Source organism: Myotis lucifugus, unplaced genomic scaffold, assembly GCF_000147115.1.
Source record: "Myotis lucifugus unplaced genomic scaffold, Myoluc2.0 scaffold_467, whole genome shotgun sequence".
Lineage (NCBI taxonomy): Eukaryota > Metazoa > Chordata > Mammalia > Chiroptera > Vespertilionidae > Myotis > Myotis lucifugus.
In genome coordinates this window covers 223144-224108 of record NW_005871515.1, presented here as the reverse complement: position 1 = coordinate 224108, position 965 = coordinate 223144, and the positions used below count along the sequence as shown (strand labels likewise).

Sequence of the window (965 nt, the reverse complement as noted above, 5' to 3'; positions counted from 1 at the left end):
CAATGACCGGCCCCGCCCCGTCTGCCGCGACTCTGCCCCGCCCCGGCCAATGAGCGGCGCCGGCCACGGCTCCGGCCCCGCCCAGCTCCACCCGAGGCTCCGCCCATACCAGGCCTGGCCAATGAGAAGTGCCAGTCTCGCCCCGCCCCGCCCCTCCTGCGGCTCCTCCCGCCTCCTCGCCCGCGGCTCCGGGACACCGCGCAGAGGCAGGCGCGCTGGGAGCGGGCGGGTGGCGGGCAGCGCGCGGGAGGAGCGGCCGAAGTTTCTCCGCCTGCCTCGTCCCGGGAGCCAGAGCCACCCCGCACCTCTGAGGAAAGAGGGACGAAAACAAACTGCAGAACCCCTGAAAAATAATTCTCAAGTCAGCCCGAGGCGCGGGGGCAGGTAAGGAGAGGTGAACGCGGGGTCTCGCTCCCTTCCATAAGGGTCTTTTGCCACGGAGGACGCCCAGGTTCCGGGGACCCCGCGCTCCCCGAGGGGTGCTGCGCGTCCGCGCGTCCGTCGGTCTTTGTCTGTCTGTGCCAAGTCTGTCTAGGTGTCTTTGTCTCTGTGCGTAACTGTCAGGGTCTCGCCTCCGCCAGGGTGGGTCTGCTGGCTGGTCCCAGCCCAGAGGAGAGAATGGTATGTCTGTCCTTCTGCCTTCATCTCTGTCTCCCGCAGACGGGGTGTATCTACTCCCAGCCCCGAATCTGATAGACATAAGTGTTGGGTGACACTGGTGTGGAGATGAGGAAGCCAGAGGTGATGGTGAGGCTGGAGGGGCCCTGGCCCCAGACAGAGGGTTTGACAGCTGAAGCCTGGCCCCTGAACTTGGCCTTCTGAACTTTGGTGATGGGCTGTGTCCGCATCAGGGGCAGGGACACTGGTGCAGTTAGAGGTTTGGAGTATTTCCCTGGAGGAGTATGTCAGAGGGGATGAGGTAGATAGAGAGGGGGTTGATGACAGAGCTAGATCATCTCAAGAGA

General features: G+C 64.4%; 1 protein-coding gene across 1 annotated transcript in view; it reads left to right on the top strand.

Moving 5' to 3' along the window:
* Positions 1-215: 215 nt before the first annotated feature.
* LZTS1 (leucine zipper tumor suppressor 1) overlaps positions 216-965 on the top strand; it is a 51940-nt gene continuing 51190 nt past the window's right edge. The window contains exon 1 of the mRNA XM_014445606.2: positions 216-384. The gene's annotated coding sequence lies outside the window, so the exon portion shown is untranslated. The remainder of the gene's footprint in view (positions 385-965) is intronic.